This window comes from Danio rerio, chromosome 14 (genome assembly GCF_052040795.2).
Source record: "Danio rerio strain M-AB ecotype USA chromosome 14, GRCz13ab, whole genome shotgun sequence".
Classification (NCBI taxonomy): domain Eukaryota; kingdom Metazoa; phylum Chordata; class Actinopteri; order Cypriniformes; family Danionidae; genus Danio; species Danio rerio.
Window position 1 is genome coordinate 19,549,574 of NC_141034.1, and position 10,253 is coordinate 19,559,826.

The window sequence follows — 10,253 nt, forward strand, 5'->3', positions numbered from 1 at the left end:
CTGTATTTCATAACGTCTTAAGAGATTATGAGTGGACACATTTGACTTGTGCCAATAAATTGCCACAAAGAACCCTAGCAACTGTTTAACAACATTTTTAAAACACTCTGAATATTAAAACAGTCACATAACAGCCCATAATAATGGCAACAAGTTTTAGATGTACAAACACCACTCATATTGTTTTAAAAGGATGTGTAAATCTAGTTTGTGCAATGAGGTGGCAGTTATTTCAGATGTTATGAACTGTACAACCGTTAGATGGCAGTATAAATGTATCTCCTGAAATCTGAATGCAGTAAAAAAATAAAAACATTTAACCTCTGCTTAAAAAGATAATTAATAAAGTCTCAATCCAGCATTACTTTCGCACTGTGTCAAGGACTGTAAATATGTACTCGAATCTGACTCAAACGTCAGGTATTAGATTTAGTAAATATGACAGACAATCAGGATATCTGCATTGATTTAAAGGCTGTTCAAGATATCAAATATTTAATTAATATTTATATATATATATATATTTTTAAATAAATACTGTAAGACATGGTGGTGTTTAAGATTTTGCCCCTCTATAATAAATAGTAGCAGTAGTGATGCTGATTTTAGCAAGCAAAAAAAAAAAAAAAAAAAATTTATATATATATATATATATATATATATATATATATATATATATATATATATATATATATATACATACATACATACATACACGTGTGTGTGTGTAAATAAGTTAAATAAGTGTGTTAAATAAGTTAATAGTTAATTAATAAGTTATTAATTAAATAAGTTAATATTAAATAAGTTAATAATTAATTATTATATATATATTTGTATATATTTAAAGGACAGGTGTTTTTATTATTACATTTAGCCATTTAGAGTATGCATAAACCTTAGGATCTGTTGAAACCGTTCTGGAAGCTTAGGTTTGTCAGCCACAGACATCCTTAAAACCATACTTTTTCCAGACATCCTTTTCCCGAGTAACTAGAAGAGTTAGAGTGGCTGGCAGACATGTGGCTTACTTCATCTGAAAGCCAGTGATACCGGATAAGTTTCTGAGTTTAGAAAGGGAAAAAAAAAATCCTACAAAAATACACAAACCGATGGCACCAGCTCAAGCGCAGGATTACCTGCTCAAACCACAAATAACATCCAAATGGACTGATTTCCCCTTCTACAATATCAAACCGAGCTGCTAATGTTTTTATAATCATCATACATGATGATATCGAATCCATTAATGGTATGAAATAATATGTGCAAAATTAAACATAATCAGAATAGTCTAGATGGAAAATAATTGATTCGATCAGTTTTATTTGGAGAGAAAATGAATATGCCCTCAGCACAAAAAGTGGTCTAATTTCATTACGTTGGAGAACTTTCAGGCTGTTAACTGTTTCAAACACATTAGAGGTGCTTTTGGAACTTTTTTATTTTACAGTTTGTGAATGTTTGTGTGCATACACTGGTATAAGATGGAGCTTGCTTAGAATAGTTTTGTATTTAAAAAGAAAAGTCTATATAGTGCAGGAAACTCTTTCAATGTCAGAAAGAAAATAAGCTCTACTGTCGATAAAGAACTCATCTAAATTTGAAACGTATGATTATTGAGTCCTAAAATGGCAAAAGCAAAAAGTGAAACTATAAAATAATAAAGAACATCACCACCAAGCTTTTAATTTTAGGGCTTGACACTTGAAATGATTACATTTAGGTCATGCTTCACTCTATGTAAGTGAAGGAGAGTTTGGGGATACATTACTACACAGCGCTCATGAGCACTCTATACTGACACTACAGAGAAGGAACAGTTAAATAAAGGTGTTTTTTCCCCTTAATTTGAAGTTTAAAGGTGCTGTAGATGATCTACTTAAATGCTAAACGGTTAACATAATATAGTTAAAACACAGTACCTTCCCTGCCGTCCACAACCATGCCTCTTGAAACACGAATGTGCACATTAAAGATGACAGAGACCCACTGGATCATGTCATTCACCAGCTTTATAGTACTTTATATTACTACAATTCTGAACGAAAAACTATTATATCTAGCAAGTTTTCAGTTGTGTAGCAAGCAAAACCTGTCAAAATGTGCAGTATTTCATCCATGCAAGGATCACTGGACTCACTCTCATATGCTTGATCCTACAGCAACTATGCTTAGTGGTTGGCCGGCGGGTGCTGGAATTACACTAATTGCTAAGCCATACTTACATGCTATTTTAAACCCAATATTCAGAATAGCGCTAAACATATAGGGGGGCGCATCACAGGTTGTCATTGTTCAAAAATTAACCAATGTGAATATTAAAGCAACTTCACCTCAGTCAAAAAGCATAGAATTACCAAGAGGCGACACTCTAGTGCAATTTGGAAAACAGCCACTAGATGCCGCGGCGGCCATTTTGGAATGAAAACTCCAATAGAATGACAGCATATTATAAGTCTGTAAAATAAACTATTAAAAGTGCCGATGATTGTGATCGTTAGTGTTGTATTGTCGTCTTTCAGGTTGGATCCCGGCCTTAATGCGCTTTTAATATAAATAAAAAACAAAGCAGCTGCTTGCCATCGCAACAGCAATGAGATCCAATGGACAGCCCATGGCTTTCACTCCAAAATGGCGGAATCCGGGGCTGTTGCTGGGCACTGCTGTTGCAATGGAACGTTCTATTAAGTGTCGCCTCTTCGTCATTCCAAGCTCTTTGTCTTAGTAAAGCAGGCTAGGTGGAATAGCGCCATTTGCTGCTGTTTTGTTGTTGAACTAAATAAAAATCTACATTATCAATGCTGTAAAAGGTCCCTTATGAAACTGAAAATAGTTACATTAATCTTTCGCTGGAAGATTTTAGTGGCTGAACAACCTTTCCGCACATATAACCCATGTGTAAAAACAAAATCTACACATGTTTTTTGTATTTAACCAGATAGAAAAAACCCATTGAGATCTCATTTACAAGGGTGACCTGGCTAAGAGGTCTGAATCACACAACTTATGAAAAATAATAATAATAAAGTAAGGATAATAAAAAAATTGAGTTTAGTGAATCAGCTACCATATTACAACATGTTAAAAACACATACATTGAGAAATGGACTGTTGTTGTTTGTTATAAAGGAAAGCAAAATGATTTGATTGGGATGAGCTCCACTCAGCTTGACTAAAGGCTCTCCTCCCATTTCAGTTTGAACCCAAGGAACAGTCAAACGATAACATTCACTTCTGGGTTTTTGACTTATGAAGAAGGGAACTTAGGTATAAAGGCACCAGACAGTCTTGTAGACCAGAGTCATCCAGTGGGTGTACCATCTTACATTCAGAGAAGGCCACTCAGCTTTTGCATACTGTTCATGATGGTGAGTTTTTCTCTGACAGCCTGTAACAAACCTCAGAGTGCTGTGATAAACAGCGTTTAAAGGCTGAAGACATTTGGTTGAAGCATTCATATATAAAACATCACCATAGTCAATCAATGTTAAAAATGTTTACAAGTTTTACACAAGCTCTGCGTGACTAAAATACTTTCAAAACAGAACATTACCTGACTCAAAGGAATACTTCAGCCATGGTGTCATCCTTCCTCCAGTATTTATTCAGGATTTTAAAAAGATTTGATTCAGCATTTTTTACCGCTGTCACTTTTGTCCATGTGGTGCAAATGCTGAATCTGCATGAACAGAGGTGTGCAGATGTGCAAATCTACATTTGTTGACAACAAGTTTGGACTACTTATCAGAAATATGGGAATTATTGGTCCGACAATAATATAATTGGATGAACATTTTTTTGTCATATGCCTTACCCAGAATATAAAAATACATTTAGATTATTTACTGTAATCATTACTCATGGAATGTGAAGAGACTTTCAACCAGCACAAGAAAAAATGTTTGTGACAACAATCACCTACTGCACCTTTATTATTCTGATTGAACCACTGAGCTCTCAAATTTGACTTAAAATATCTTAATTTGTGGTCCAAAGTTGAACTACAATCTCAGGCATTTAGAAAGACATTAGGTTGAGCATTAATAGCAGCTTATTTGGGGTAAATTAACAGTTTAAAGGAACCTGTTGTGATTAAACTATAGATTCCCAAAGCATGGCCCGTGTGCCAAAGTTGGCCTATGGTAACCTTTGATTTGGATCACCATCCCATCTGAAAAGAGAGGGAGAAAGGATGGGAAGGTGGTTTGGGTGAGTACTTTGACAGAGATTGTGATTTTGAATTTAACATAACCCTTTGTTTGTTTTATTGCTGAGCAACAAAAAAGCCAACTGAATTTAAATGTTGTAAATAAACCAGACTTTTAAAATGTAAATATGTGAACAAATCAAGGCAATAGCAGAGGCAGCTCGACTGTATTATAAATGAGATTGTTTATGTAGTTTTCTACATTTTCTAGTTATTTTTAAATATTCCCAAATTAATTGGGAAATTACCCATGGCAAATTTTACATAATACGGTTTGGAGTAATATATTCAGCCCACAGCCCTCAATCAAGGTTGGTTTTTGGCCCATTATAAGAAAAACTTTGGGCACCCCTGGATTAGACCATTAGCATCTTGCTCAAAATGACCAAGGTGTTTTAATAATTTTCCTATTTAAAGGTTGACACTTCTGTAGTAACACTGTGTACAAAAAATTAATTCATTCATTCATTTTCTTTTCGGCTTTGTCCCTTTATTAATCTGGGGTCACCACAGCAGAATGAACCTCCAACTCCAGCTGCAACCCATCACTGGGAAACAACCATTCACACACATACACTTCGGACAATTTAGCTTACCCAATTCACCTACTGTATAGCGCATGTCTTTGGACTGTGGGGGAAACCAGAGCACTTGGAGAAAACCCAAGCAAATACATGGAGAACATGCAAACTCCACACAAAAACGCTCACTGACCCAGCCAAGGCTCGAACCAGCGACGTTTTTGCAGTGAGGAGAATGTGCTACCCACTGCACCACCGTGCAGCCATACTAAAAATTAAAAACTAAAAAATTGCTATGTTGTAGGGTTATATGCAACACAGGCTCCTTGTGGATACATACACCTGTTTACATTTCTGGAGAACGCGAATTATTTAGCCACAGGTACGTCTGGATGCATTTTTTTGTCTTTAAAATGAACGCTGGTGTGGTGAGCCACTGAAGCCTTCTGTTGCTTTTCATGCTTCCAGCTGACAGCTTCCCTCTATGTGGATGGCTTTTCCAATTTGCCCAGTAGCTCGCCGTGTATGTCAATGGACTTGGGACGCAGAGTGGAGTTGACCACGACGACAGAAGAATGGTTCCAAAAACTAGGTAAAACAAAAGCAAGTAATAATAAAATGGTTTAAAATGTTGTGAAATCACAGCTTTTTTTTTCCTAGATTGCTTTTGTAAACACTGTCAGTTGGGTTTAGGAAAGGGGATGTGTGGGTGGATCAATCAGTCAGTAGACAGCAAGCTGGCCTCTTCAACTGAAGTGTACATTGCGCCCTCTGGTGGATTTATGAGAGAAGAGGATGCGTGAGAGAAATGTGAGATCATCAAAAACCTTACACAGCGGCCTCTGGTGGATTTGGAAAAAACAAAAACTGCGAGCAGATCTACCTCTGATTACATATTTTGCTGTCTCTAGAAATGTAGATCTGGAGTATGTATCTGCAGTGAGTCTGGGTTTGCAATATCGCTAGGAACTATACTTTCATTGCAAGCAAAATCAAGGAACTTTATTGCAGCACCATGGCTGCAGTAGGCGCATTTATATTACACAGATTCTAACCGGGGATGCATGTGTAGGGCTTGGTGCTGGGGACTACTTTCAGGCACTAAATAATATAATTGCACCTACTGTAGCCATGTTATAGCAGCAAGGTTCCTTGACTCTGTAGGACTAAACTTACCTCTATATCACAGGAACAGGATGAGACACCTCTGATCTTGCCATCACATTCAGATTCCCAATCCTAAATGACAACATAAATCTTTTGGCAGAAATAAATCACCTTTTACTCATATAGTCCTTTATGCATTACAGATTGTGCCAAAGCAGCTTTACAGAGAAAAAAAAACAAACAAAAAAAAAAAAAACCCGGCAAAAACAGAGAATTAGGTATGAAGTTTCATCATAGTGAAACAGATTCTGTTGGGGAATTCATTGTGTCTTGATGAATTTCTGATGAATGTATTACTCTCATTTATATGCTTATTAGAGTGATTTCAGTATTATTATCATTATTATTATTATCTATTTTATTATTACCCATACCTGCCGCATTATTATCAGGTATGTGTGCTTTGGTAAATGAAAAAGTCGTTCTGTGTAAATGCAGTCAGAGATGTGAAGATAAATTAGAAGAACATCATTAATGTCACAATGAGGGTAGACTTATGGATGCATGGGTGAAGTATTAAGACACAGAAATGTATTTAAACTGTGTGCAAGCCTATGCTCAGGAGACACTCGAACGACCTGTCTCTGTTGTTACTGATGCTGTAACAATAAACTGCTTTGCCTACAGACTTCGGAGATGTCAGACTTTGTCATTTTTTTAAAAATTGAAAATCCTTTTTTTTTTTTACAACAATTTAATAAATCAAACACATTAGGTTCTGAGGATACTGGTTTTGAATTAGTTTGCTGATGATTCAGTTCAGCTGAAAATTTAATGTCAATGCTAAAGGATGGGATTCACTCTAGGGCAGCTCTACCTAACCCAAATAAGCAAGACAAAGAAACAGTTCGGAACTCCAACAATTTCACACAAGCACTCTTCAGAAATCTAAAATTTACAATCTCATGGACTTAAGCCCAGGACACACCAAGTCAACATCAAAGAACTAGTGGCAACAAAAGTGTACTGTTGTTGGCTCACATCGATAGTGCCAAAAAGCTGCAGGAACACACCAAATGGATGAAAGGTTACTGAAACAAACAAACAAAAAAAATGTTCTGCATCTACATGAGACATGTGCTTTGGGTGTATGGCATAAATGTGTAATTTAAATGCACATTGCATTACATTACAAAGCAGCATTTGCAATAGAAACAGTGTCTTGCTCACCTCAGAAGGCCTCACTCACTGTAAAATTTGACATGACGAAACAGCCGACTTCTTTGTGGTCTCTTGTTTTGTGCCTTTTGCTTAGTTTTGTCACCTCAGATTTTGTTCTTGCACTTTGATTCATAGCTGAACAACCAATCACAGTGCTTTATTTTACCATTGACCAACACAAGCCAAACCAGGATTTCCTGCTTGCTCAGTTATTTATTTTTTTTTTTTACTTGGAATTAAAAGCAATGTTTAGAACCACAGTAAACCACTTAAGTGCAGCGTGAAAAGCCCTTTTAGTGTTCGTTAAAAACATTTTCTCAGAAAGTTTGAGTTAGAACAGTTTTCGAGATTTTGACTTATAGCAACTTACAGTGTGTATTGATGCCAGAAGAAACGTAGCCTTGATTATAAAATATAATTATTTTTGGAAATATACAAAAACTACATCACATCCCAATTGCAGATAAGTCAATCCTAAGTGTTTTATTTATTTAAAAAAAACAAACAATTTTTTCAAGTTTTTTTCTTTAAATTAAAGATCTCGTAAATGACTGATTTTGGACAGAAGCCTCGTTATTGCAAACACTTGTGTAATTATGTTGTCCATCACTGCTTCCAAAAATGGCTCTTGCTTGACCCACATTTCCAAAGTTTTTGCTTTCCGTATGTGTATAAAGTAGAGTTTGGCTCGTAATTTGTTCATAGACCATTACAAAACACTTTACAATCCAAGTAGACCATTTAAAACTGTTATGTAAATATTTCTAAAGAGTCTTGAGGACAGTCTGGAGGGTTTGGCGGTATTTCAGTCAGTGCCACTCTGAAGCTGATTTAGTTTACGTTTGCAAATTGAATCCACGCCGTCTCACTCGCATGCTTGTAACATCGCACGTGAGACACAACTGACCTCTTTCTGAAATGTTTTCTGCTGGTCTTTCTTGAACAAGTGGGCCACACGTGGGTATCTCTGGAAAACGCACGTGAGATGTTATGATCACGAAAGAGCAGACTGATTTTCCACTAGTTATGCCAAAAACTGTGTAGATATATTTTTTATGAGCTGGCTTTACAATCTGGTAAAACCAAATTCCATGCTCAGGTAGTACCACAGTATGATTATATGAGCTTCTTGAACTTCTCTTGACACCTTGTCTAGCCCAAAGATGTGGGTTTTATTTTTTTTTTGCCTGAAGTCTGGGTCTTTTTAAGGTTAGCCAACACTTAAAAGATTTGTTTATGTTTCAATGTTTAATAGACTTTAATAGATTTAGCTTCAGCTCCATCCACACAAAGTTGCAGCTAGGTTTGTAAGGTTTGTTCAGACAAATTATGCCCCACAGCTTGCTATAAGCAAATGAGAACTTGAAGCTTTTTATCAAACTCACAATGACCAATTCTTCTAGCTCAGGATTGCTTGCAATGCATTTACACAACAACTGTTGTGGTGATCGTGAGCGGGCCTCCAGCAACTTTGTAGCTGCCTGTCGCTCTGGGTGGAGATCTGCTGCAAACATAACTTCTGTGTAGGTCTACAGCACGGAGAATACAACCAGCCTCTATGCGAGCTGAGAGAGGATCACGTGAGCTTTACTGGTGGCCCTATTGGCTGTCACTCAAGAAAGTTACCCTTCATTTGCATAAAGTTGAAGGATTCTCAACTTTGTTGTGTTGTTCGACACGCCCACCTGGTGGCCAACGATTGCTGTCGCTTGTATAGACCTTTTATAATGGCTGCTGCATGGAGGGCGCCATAGCGACCGTCTTCCGGTAGAATGCTAAAAACTTCAGTTTACATCGTGTACAACTGATAATTTGCGCTCCGAAAATGGGTTTCAATAACGTTTTTAATGGATAACAGTGTTTTTGTGACACACAACTTAGAAATGTGTCTGTTAAAGCCGTTATAATTTGTCACATGTGGTTCAAGCGCGTCAGAAATACGAGAAAAACGTTCTCCTAGTTCACGTGTCTGCCGTCAGAAATACAGTGCGTGTGTGTGCGTTCCTGGCCTGTCAGCTGTTAGCTCAGCGGCTCTTTAACACACACACGCACACACACAGAGAGAGAGAGAGAGAGAGAGAGAGAGAGAGAGCAAACCAGAGTACTGGCATGAAACTTAGCAGGTATGAAAGTCGTGCAATTTACAAAAATGACCAATAAAAGTCTGTTACTGATCCTCTGCTGGCTGATTTGCTGTTCATTTTAATCGCGAGCAGTTTGTGTTTTATTTCGTGTGTTGTATTTACCACGGTTTGTGTTTTTCTGTCATTTCGAAAATGACACTAGCCTATATTTTCACTTTGTCACAGTTATTAAATCAGTGTGTCAGTGGCACAGTACAGGCTACGTGTGTGTCAAATATTTTGGTGAATTACATTTGTTTGGGCTGGTTATATATTTATAATAAAGAGAAAATCCTATTAGATTGCATTTATTTAAATGATCAGTCCAGGAGATGGTGCTGATGGACAACAGTATTAGTTCAAAGAGGATAAAATAGAGTAAAATAGGTAAAATAGACTAAAACTATCGTTTCAAAGCTGTCCAAATGTGACCGTTTACTGACCGGAAGTTCTTCACATTCTCCTTTCGCATACACGCAAAGCATGGGTAATTTTGCGTTCCAAGAAAAAGGTCTATAGATTCAGGTTGCCAGAAGTCGCTTGCTCTCCTTTAAAATGAACAGTTGCTTTGTAGTTGCTCGTAGTGTAAATTATATAGATATACTGTATAATGCTTACAAGATCCCTGTCCTGTCCTGAATAAGTGATATAAATATAAAACAAATATCCTTATTATTGTAACTAATATTACAAAATAGGCTTAATGAACAGAACACAACAGAGATCCCTTGAAAGCTCCCAATCTTTGACCCTTGATGATACCTTTTGATTTTTTTGCACAAACAGCAGTAGCCTAAACAACAGAACATTGTTGCCTAATTTTACATGCAGTGCTTTTTGCGAAAAGAACAATAATCTACATTCATTAAAGGGCCACTATGATAAAAAATCTTCTTTTGTAAGCTGTCTGGACAGAACTGTGTAAATGTAGTGTGTCCACAGTCATATTGGTGTGATATAAAAACATAAAGTCTATTTTTTTATTTCCTGTTGTTAAAATAGGATCCAAATCCCTCCCATTTTGAGGCCAACCGCAACATGATGTAGGAATGCAGTTTCCCCGCCCACCGA

At 36.7% G+C, this 10,253-nt stretch overlaps 1 long non-coding RNA gene across 1 annotated transcript; it reads right to left on the reverse strand.

Annotated features, from left to right (window-relative positions):
- Window positions 1-3,581: 3,581 nt before the first annotated feature.
- Window positions 3,582-7,291, reverse strand: LOC147833925 (uncharacterized). The gene is made up of 3 exons (XR_015507333.1): window positions 7,069-7,291; window positions 5,908-5,970; window positions 3,582-5,319 (listed from the first exon to the last, which is right to left on the reverse strand). It is a non-coding gene; the product is annotated as an uncharacterized LOC147833925 (long non-coding RNA).
- Window positions 7,292-10,253: the final 2,962 nt, after the last annotated feature.